The following is a 10,628-nucleotide window of genomic DNA, read 5'->3' on the forward strand; positions in this document are numbered from 1 at the left end:
TTCGTTCTGATGTTGCTGCTTATGTTGCCTCCTGCTCAGTTTGTGCACAGAATAAGACTCCTCGACGTCTTCCTGTGGGTCTTCTTCAACCTATTGCTAATGGTGAGCGTCCTTGGACACATCTTTCCATAGACTTCATTGTCGAGCTCCCTGTTTCCAATGGCAATACTGTTATCCTTATGGTGGTTGACTGTTTTTCTAAAATGTCACATTGCATTCCCTTGATGAAGCTGCCTACCGCTCAGGAGCTTGCTTCAATTTTTGACCGGGAGGTCTTCCGTTTACATGGGTTACCCAAGGAGATAGTGTCGGACCGGGGTAGCCAGTTTGTCTCCAGATTTTAGCGTTTCTTTTGTGCTCAAATGGGGATCCAGCTTTCCTTCTCCTCAGCATATCACCCTCAATCCAATGGGGCTGCGGAACGGTCTAATCAAGATCTGGAACAGTTCCTCCGTTGCTATGTCTCAGATCACCACAATAATTGGTCTGAACTATTACCTTGGGCAGAGTTTGCTCGTAATAGTGCTATTAATGCTTCCTCCAAGTTATCCCCGTTCATGGCGAATTATGGGTTTCAACCATCCTTGTTGCGCGATTCTTTCATGTCTCAGGGTATTCCGGCTTTGGAGGAGCATCTCCGGCAACTCCTTTCCAGGTGGGTGCAGATTCAGGATTGCCTTCATCGTTCTATGCAGCGCCAAAAGTTCCAGGCTGATCGTAGGCGTCTGCCCGCACCTTCCTACCAGGTTGGTGAGAGAGTTTGGCTGTCCTCCCGCAACTTGAACCTTCGTGTGCCTTCCAATAAATTGGCTCCCCGTTATGTTGGTCCTTTTCGAATACTGCAACGGGTTAATCCTGTGGCCTACGCTCTTGACCTTCCTCCTGCTATGCGCATCTCCAATGTTTTTCATGTCTCTCTCTTGAAACCATTGGTTTGTAATCGGTTTACCACTGTGTTGCCTCGTCCCCGTCCTATCTTTGTTGACAACCATGAGGAGGATGAGGTCAGCAGCATTATTGACTCTCGTATGTCCAGGGGGAGTATGAGGTCAGCAGCATTATTGACTCTCGTATGTCTAGGGGCCGTGTACAGTATTTGGTTCACTGGAGGGGCTACGGTCCGGAGGAGCATTCTTGGGTTCCCTCCTCTGATGTTCATGCTCCCGCCCTCCTCCGTGCCTTCCATGCCCGTTTCCCCAAGAAGCCTTTTGTCCTCCCGCGGGGGAGGGGTCGTTGAGGGGAGGGTACTGTCAGGGTTTTCCCCTGTTGTGTTTGCCATGTGCTGCTAGCAGCCATTTTACTCACCTCTCTTCCTGACTATGGTGCATTGTGGGGGATGCTGCTCACTTCCTGCACTTCCTTTTATGGCCAGACTGTTGTGCATCATCCATGTGAGACAGGATGCAGTCTCAGAATTGTGATGTCATCATTTATTATTTAAAGGGCCTCTGTTCAGTATGCTTTTGTCATTGCGTTGTCTGAGACCTGTTTGTGAGAGTTCCTGTGTATTACCTGGCTGCCTGACGTCCTTCCTGGTTCCTGATCCCTGGCTTGTTCCTGACTCTGCTGTTCTCCTTGTTCCTGATTCCGGCTCGTCTGACTATTAGCTTTGGCTCCTGACTCGGCTCGTCTGACTACCAGCTCTGGTTTTGACTCCTGGCTTGTTATTTGACTTGTGGACATTTTATAATTTTTGCTATTAATAAAGGTGTGATTATTTTGCACTTCTCGTCTCGGTCTGATCCCTGGCACCCTGACACTATCTAAACCATTAATGTCTAATTATGACTTCTCTGTCCCTTTAAGGAAATGCTAAACATTCTCTGGTAATTATGTTTTACTACAGACTATTAATACCAGATTTGCACTAATTTGAGTGCGGTTCACCATACGCAATCAATAGCGCTTCACTTGTAACCTAGGCCCCTTACATTACGTGATACACATCAAGCTGTATAAACAACATGTACCGTTAATATTCATGCTCGGGCCGACCTAAGCTAAAAGCCTCAGGCCATACGGCTGACGAGTGTTTCATCTGACCCACAAGTAAATATATAACATAATTTCTGCACAGTTTGGCACAATACTGTGATTTTAGGTGTAAATAGCATCTGGAAATGCTGCCTTGCAACTGTATGCGAACATTTAGCAAAACACTCAAGGAGGCAGCAGATGCTGCATTTATCACCATCTGGAAACGCAGTTTTCTTCCATTTAGGGCTCTGGTTACATAGATTAGAAGCCGTCGTTTTAATCCAGAATGTACAATTAAACCCTTGGTTTGACGTGTTCATTCATAAAAGAGGAGAAATACAAAAAGGAAAAAAAGTTTGACCTGGCATTAGAAATTCAGGATTTGTATTAAACAAGAGGCTGTAGATCTGTAAATTGCACAAAATGAGTTCTGAACGCAGAAACCGGATGCTCAAAAACTCACCTTTCAAAATAAGATTAAATAATTTGGAGTTACATCTATAATATTGTAATGTAAAATGTATTTCTGCTGGGAGAAAAAACTTGTTCTGATGTTTGTAGAGCATCGCCATTATCAGCCAATAGCAAGCAGCCCCCAGACATAAGTTGTGCACAAAACTTAAATTATGCTGATCATTTTCTTTTCTTCTGTACCGGAAGAGTCCACAGCTGCATTCATTACTTTTGGGAAATACAGAACCTGGCCACCAGGAGGAGGCAAATACACCCCAGCCAAAGGCTTAAATACCTCCCCCACTTCCCTCATCCCCCAATCATTCTGCCAAGGGAACAAGGAAACAGTAAGAGAAATATCAGGGCGAAAAAGGTGCCAGAAGAGCGAATAAAAAAGAATTTAAGGCCGCCCACAGAAAAAAACGGGCGAGGAGCTGTGGACTCTCCCCATACAGAAGAAAAGAAAATTATCAGGTAAGCATAATTTAAGTTTTTCTTCTTAAAACGGAGAGAGTCCACAGCTGCATTCACTACTTTTGGGAAATCAATACCCAAGATTATAGCGGACACTGAATGCAAACGGGCTGGAACAAAAATGCGGCCCATTCTGATGGCACCACAGCCTAACACAACCCAGAATCCCGATAAAAAACTACTTCAACAGAAACAGGAAGAACAAAAATATGGAAAGAGGACAAGGTAATTGCCTATCAATTAGAACCATAAGGATCCCAGTTAGAGATCACTCTAAATTCAGGACTCCACTGAGCACAACAGCATCTGAGGAGACAAAAATCCCACTCTCTAGAAGCACACAAATAAAAACCTCTCCATGAACAATAGCAAGGGAAACAACAAACAAACTCTCACAACACATTCTCCCTAACTGAAAGAAGGGAAGAATAAGATAAGAAAGTCCGAAAGAACGTCCAGAAACAATCCCCGAAAATTTAAGGACAAAACAGAGAGAGAAGCCCCTAGCATAACTCGGAAAAGAGTGGCTACCAGGCTGCAAGAGGACAAAGTCCCGTAGAAAATACTCTACCGACGGAGGAGAGCAAAGAAAGGAAAAATTCCAGATCACCTCCTACATGGATCCAAAAGGAACCAATCTAAATCCTTAACCGGAACCGAAGTCCCAGAAGGACAAAAGGTAGAACAAGACTACCTTACCATAAACAGCTAACTAGCACAGAGAAACTGAACACCGTAGGTCAGAAAAAACCCTGGGAGCAGAACAGGAACGGAATAGTAACATCCGTTTATGCCACAAACGAAAGTCGCAGGCTTCCATCGGATAGGCAGTCAGACTAATGATCAAACCATAGTAACTAGCCAACCGAGTAGCTAGCAAACTTGCAAGACCTCCCAACCTAAGTAAGTATCCTTTGGGAGACAAGATACATGGTCGATGCCCAAACAGAGCAGTCAGAATTCCTGACCACTACTGCAATAAAACAGTCCTATCACAGAAGCGACTGTCAATGTCCCAAAGACGAGAGAGATTAAAAAATCCCAGCATCGACAAGGCCCAGAGATCAGATAATGAATCTCCAACCAGGAGTTCCTAAGGAAAAAGAAGCAGGAAGGAGGCCCCGACACCCAGAGAGACTAACTCTGGATTCATGATACCTATCCTCAATACCCCTCAGAAACCCAAAGGGAGGGTACACTGCAGACAAGAGAAACCCTCGACCAACTGAACTCCTAGAGTCAGATAAGGAAAACTACCTCAGAAGGAGCCAACTTGATAGGTGCAGTAGACCAGATCCTTCCAAATAGATGAAACAAAGAAACCCAGGAATATTCCAGTAAAGAAATTCCCAGGAAAAACTTCCTCCATTTCTCCAGAAGAGAGAAAAAAAAACGCCCCAGTAGGAACAAGGAGATTTCCCCAGGACCGGGAAAAGAAGCCTGCTACTGAACGCTGAACCCGTCCAAGACTATTAAAATCTTGAAAACAGAGTAACCAAAATGCAAAGTCAAAGACAAGGACTAGGTTAAAAAAAGTGGACCCCAAAAACCAGGTGCCGGATCAAGATCAAAAACCTTGCGGAACAACCACAAAGTTACCTGGAAATGAAATTTTCACCAAAGTTGATGCATGCCATACCTTCATTGAGTCTTGAACTCTGATCTCTCATGATGTATCCCAGTGGCTGTCCACTCAGCACCAAAAGGCCTCTAAGATAACCTCCACAAAGTCCGAAGACAAAGGAAGGACCCAAAAGAGATCAGAACTCCATGATTGACAGAATATGACAGTCTCTAAAGATCCTGTCTGGATCAACCCTCAGAGAGCGTACAGCTCAAGGAATTAACGAATGAACGAGCATCTTAAAACTCCTATCGGTTGATGGCAAGAGAGACTGCATAACAATCCCCCAGATGCCCAAGTATATAGGATCAAAAAGGGGATACTGCAAGGACAAAAAACGGTCCCTAAGAACCTAGTCTCCACAACAAGATGACCGAAAGTCCTACCCCAAAATGCAAGGGGAAGCGAAAAGCATAGCAGTCCTCAAAAAAAGAGAAACACTGGCAAAAAAGATCTGAAAATCGGAAAATCTAATCCACAAGGAGTACTAATATAGGGGGGGGGGGGAATTGCCCCCTACACCAGGTACTGGAGATCTCCATGCAGTCATCTGATCCTCCCCCCTCGGAAGGTAGAACTCTAGCTCCTGTCCAAGGACCTCAGGAACTACAAATATACTGCCATAGCAGAATTTGTAATCCCAGCAAACCACGTAAACTATGCAGGGGCAAAACAATTAGTATCGAGTACGATCAACATTGGATGCCCCACCAAGATGAAATAACGTAGGACCAGCCTGATATCTAGGATAGAAGGGACTCCTATAAATTGCAGAAACAAGAACAACAACCTTGTAACAAGAGGTAAGCAAACTTAGTACCCAAACAGGACCAGCCTGTTGTCAAGGATACAAAATGTCTGATATAACCTCAAAAGAACAGAATGAACTAGTACCCAACTAGGACCAGCCTACTGACCAGGGTACAACCGAACTGTTCAAGGGCTAACTGAAAGTTCTAAACCCTAGCAGGGCTAGACTAAACAAAACGGAAAAACAACAGACAAATAAGCTCTGAGGCTTAAACATCGTCTTAAAATACATATTTTCTTTTTCTTTTCTTTTTTTGGACTTCCGCCGGAAGTAACATCTATCGCGACCATAAAAATCACTAGCATCAAAATCCTAGAGAAAAAGGAATTTCCCTAAAAGGAAAATCTACAACAGCCACAAGCTCCAAAATAAAGAAAACAAAACACATCCTAGCTGGATCAAAAGAAAGGTGAACGCCAAAGAGGAATCGAAATACTAACAGGACCAGCCTGTCAGATATCCTAATCCTCGGGAGCTCAGAACTGAGATTAGACACACAAAACAAGAGACGACCAGGAGTAGGATTTCATCCCTCCATCGTCTAGCGCTGTTCGCCATCTGATTCAGAAGGCTGAGTATCCGTTGACGAATCTGAACTGGAATACTCCAAAGCCGCCAACACATGCCGCAGCAGTACACGCAGGCGCGCCAGTCTGAATCTAAATGCAAAATCCACCTCCAGCAGGGCATCTGAAGGCCCCGACCCTGAAGGTTGTACCCCTAAAGCCTCAAAGGAAAACCCTTCCCCAGAGGAAAGATCAAATATAATCGAACTCGCACCTGACATCCCCAGGTTAAGGGGACACAGATTAACTCTTCGCTTGCAATTAGGAAGATGTAAGTGCACCAACGCCAAAGATATGGCCATGCGGAACCGTGCAGTAACCTCTGGTAAAAATAAACATCCTTCCGGAGAAGGGGTAACGGTATTCGGGACAACTGCCTGTGTAGGAACAGAATATTCTAAGGAACGCACCTCATGGGACACAGAATCCTCAGAGGTGGATGGCTCAGCGTCCTCTAGCCTCAACCCAGAGGGAGAAGAAAGCACTATATTACGGCATACGGAACATAAATGATCAGGCTGGATTGCCCTGGCCTCCCCACAATCTACGCAAGTAACAGAATCTGAATCAGAGAAATCCTTCTCCGAAAAATCAGAATCCTAAATAGCTTGACTTATTAAATTATGGACAAAAGAACTGGCACCTTACACCCCCAATGGCTGGGGCACTCACCACCTCCTATGACCCAGACAAGTAGAGAAACAGATCCTCTCCACCGGTCACGAACACAGAAATGGAGAACGAAAACGTGACCATGCCCGGTCACGAGGTGTGACATGTAGGCCATAGAAAAGTGCTCTAGTCCACAGTTTCGCAGAAAGACTCTCCCTGCTTCTCTAACTTTTATCCATGCTCTCACTAACAGGATGACAGGACTACTTAAAACTGCTGTCCCACCTCAAAGAGTACTACCCTCCATAAGAGACTACTTCGAAATCTTCTGACACTTCTCTGCTAACCTTCTGTGACGAAAGGCAAAGAATGACTGGGGGAAAGGGAAAGTGGGAGAGGTATTTAATCCTTTGGCTGGGGTGTCTTTGCCTCCTCCAGGTGGCCAGGTTCAGTATTTCCCAAAAGTAATAAATGTAGCTGTGGACTCTCCCCGTTTTAAGAAGAAAACAAACACTATCTATAGTGCCATTATCAGCTAATAACAAGCAGCCCCCAGGGAGATAAGTTGTGCACAAAACATACACTATCTATAGTGCCATTATCAGCCAATAGCAAGCAGTCCCAGAGAGATAAGTTGTGCGCAAAACATACACTATCTATAGTGCCATTATCAGCCAATAGCAAGCAGTCCGCTGAGAGATAAGTTGTGCACAAAACAAACACTATCTATAGTGCCATTATCAGCTAATAATAAGCAGTCCCAGAGAGATAAGTTGTGCACAAAACATACACTATCTATAGTGCCAGTATCAGCCAATAGCAAGCAGTCCCTGAGAGATAAGTTGTGCACAAAACATACACTATCTATAGTGCCATTATCAGCCAATAGCAAGCAGTCCCTGAGAGATAAGTTGTGCACAAAACATACACTATCTATAGTGCCATTATCAGCCAATAGCAAGCAGACCCAGAGAGATAAGTTGTGCACAAAACATACACTATCTAGAGTGCCAGTATCAGCCAATAGCAAGCAGTCCCAGAGAGATAAGTTGTGCACAAAACATACACTATCTATAGTGCCATTATCAGCCAATAGCAAGCAGTCCCAGAGAGATAAGTTGTGCACAAAACATACACTATCTATAGTGCCAGTATCAGCCAATAGCAAGCAGTCCTGAGAGATAAGTTGTGCACAAAACATACACTATCTAGAGTGCCATTATCAGCCAATAGCAAGCAGTCCTGAGAGATAAGTTGGCACTATAGATAGTGTATATTTTGTACACAACTTATCTCTCTGGGACTGCTTGCTATTTGCTGATAGTGGCACTATAGATAGTGTATGTTTTGTGCACAACTTATCTCTCTGGGGCTGCTTGCTATTGGCTGATAATGGCACTATAGATAGTGTATGTTTTGTGCACAACTTATCTCTCTGGGACTGCTTGCTATTGGCTGATAATGGCACTATAGATAGTGTATGTTTTGTGCACATTATCAGCCAATGGCAAGCAGTACTGAGAGATAAGCTAAGCACAAAACATACACTATCTATAGTGCCATTATCAGCCAATAGCAAGCAGCCCTGAGAGATAAATTGTGCACAAAACATACACTATCTATAGTGCCATTATCAGCCAATAACAAGCAGCCCTGAGAGATAAGTTGTGCACAAAACATACACTATCTATAGTGCCATTATCAGCCAATAGCAAGCAGTCCCAGAGAGATAAGTTGTGCACAAAACATACACTTTCTATAGTGCCATTATCATCCAATAGCAAGCAGTCCTGAGATATAAGTTGTGCACAAATATACACTATCTATAGTGCCATTATCATCCAATAGCAAGCAGTCCTGAGAGATAAGTTGTGCACAAAACATACACTATCTATAGTGCCATTATCAGCCAATAGCAAGCAGTCCCCTGAGAGATAAGTTGTGCACAAAACATACACTATTTATAGTGCCATTATCAGCCAATAGCAAGCAGTCCCTGAGACATAAGTTGTGCACAAAACATACACTATCTATAGTGCCATTATCTGCAGATAGCAAGCAGCCCTGAGAGATAAGTTGTGCACAAAACATACACTATCTATAGTGCCATTATCAGCCAATAGCAAGCAGATCCAGAGAGATAAGTTGTGCACAAAACATACACTATCTATAGTGCCATTATCTGCAGATAGCAAGCAGCCCTGAGAGATAAGTTGTGCACAAAACATACACTATCTATAGTGCCATTATCAGCCAATAGCAAGCAGCCCTGAGAGATAAGTTGTGCACAAAACATACACTATCTATAGTGCCAGTATCAGCCAATAGCAAGCAGCCCTGAGAGATAAGTTGTGCACAAAACATACACTATCTATAGTGCCATTATCAGCCAATAGCAAGCAGTCCTGAGAGATAAGTTGTGCACAAAACATACACTATCTATAGTGCGATTATCAGCTAATAGCAAGCAGCCCCCAGAGATATCAGCCAGTATAAACTGAATATAAACTGGGTTTAGCTGTTTATGTGCTGAATATAAACTGGGTTTAGCTGTGTATGTGCTGAATATAAACTGGGTTTAGCTGTGTATGTGCTGAATATAAACTGGGTTTAGCTGTGTATGTGCTGAATATAAACTGGGTTTAGCTGTGTATGTGCTGAATATAAACTGGGTTTAGCTGTGTATGTGCTGAATATAGACTGGGTTTAGCTGTGTATGTGCTGAATATAAACTGGGTTTAGCTGTGTATGTGCTGAATATAAACTGGGTTTAGCTGTGTATGTGCTGAATATAAACTGGGTTTAGCTGTGTATGTGCTGAATATAAACTGGGTTTAGCTGTGTATGTGCTGAATATAAACTGGGTTTAGCTGTGTATGTGCTGAATATAAACTGGGTTTAGCTGTGTATGTGCTGAATATAAACTGGGTTTAGCTGTGTATGTGCTGAATATAAACTGGGTTTAGCTGTGTATGTGCTGAATATAAACTGGGTTTAGCTGTGTATGTGTTGAATATAAACTGGGTTTAGCTGTGTATGTGCTGAATATAAACTGGGTTTAGCTGTGTATGTGCTGAATATAAACTGGGGTTAGCTGTGTATGTGCTGAATATAAAGTGAATAGAAACTGGGTTTAGCTGTGTATGTGCTGAATATAAACTGGGGTTAGCTGTGTATGTGCTGAATATAAACTGGGGTTAGCTGTGTATGTGCTGAATATAGACTGGGTTTAGCTGTGTATGTGCTGAATATAAAGTGAATAGAAACTGGGTTTAGCTGTGTATGTGCTGAATATAAACGGAATAGAAACTGGGTTTAGCTGTGTATGTGCTGAATATAAACTGGGTTTAGCTGTGTATGTGCTGAATATAAACTGGGTTTAGCTGTGTATGTGTTGAATATAAACTGGGTTTAGCTGTGTATGTGTTGAATATAAAATGGGGTTAGCTGTGTATGTGCTGAATATAAACTGGGGTTAGCTGTGTATGTGCTGAATATAAACTGGGTTTAGCTGTGTATGTGCTGAATATAAACTGGGTTTAGCTGTGTATGTGTTGAATATAAACTGGGTTTAGCTGTGTATGTGTTGAATATAAAATGGTGTTAGCTGTGTATGTGCTGAATATAAACTGGGGTTAGCTGTGTATGTGCTGAATATAAACTGGGGTTAGCTGTGTATGTGCTGAATATAAACTGGGGTTAGCTGTGTATGTGCTGAATATAAAGTGAATAGAAACTGGGTTTAGCTGTGTATGTGCTGAATATAAACGGAATATAAACTGGGTTTAGCTGTGTATGTGCTGAATATAAACTGGGTTTAGCTGTGTATGTGCTGAATATAAACTGGGTTTAGCTGTGTATGTGCTGAATATAAACTGGGTTTAGCTGTGTATGTGCTGAATATAAACTGGGTTTAGCTGTGTATGTGCTGAATATAAACTGGGTTTAGCTGTGTATGTGCTGAATATAAACTGGGTTTAGCTGTGTATGTGTTGAATATAAACTGGGTTTAGCTGTGTATGTGTTGAATATAAAATGGGGTTAGCTGTGTATGTGCTGAATATAAACTGGGTTTAGCTGTGTATGTGCTGAATATAAACTGGGTTTAGCT

Source organism: Bombina bombina, chromosome 8 (assembly GCF_027579735.1).
Source record: "Bombina bombina isolate aBomBom1 chromosome 8, aBomBom1.pri, whole genome shotgun sequence".
Lineage (NCBI taxonomy): Eukaryota > Metazoa > Chordata > Amphibia > Anura > Bombinatoridae > Bombina > Bombina bombina.